This window comes from Trichoplax adhaerens, genomic scaffold, assembly GCF_000150275.1.
Source record: "Trichoplax adhaerens TRIADscaffold_11 genomic scaffold, whole genome shotgun sequence".
In the NCBI taxonomy this organism is placed as follows: Eukaryota; Metazoa; Placozoa; class Uniplacotomia; order Trichoplacea; family Trichoplacidae; genus Trichoplax; species Trichoplax adhaerens.
In genome coordinates, this window is record NW_002060953.1 from 1636864 (window position 1) to 1637238 (window position 375).

Sequence of the window (375 nt, forward strand, 5' to 3'; positions counted from 1 at the left end):
ACTTCTATTTTTCATGAACTTAGATCGCCATCCACCACGGCTTATCGACTTTTTAAATACTATAGCCATTTGATTAGCTCTACATATAATAGTCAACAGCTGGCCTACTTCACTTAAAGTAACAAGTATTGATTGTGCTACACAAACAGTACTGGTACATGGAACGACAGATAGTAAAGAAGCAGGAAGACTGAGCAAATTAAAAAAAAGAAATATATTTAATAAGAAAAAATTCGATGCTTTAATAATAGGAGTTTTCCGATATATTACGATTGTTGTATAAATAAATATCCAGCAAATTAGATATATTGCCAAACATAAATAAAATATTACTGCAAAGGACCCGCTCGATTTGACTGGAGCCATCTGCAGAAT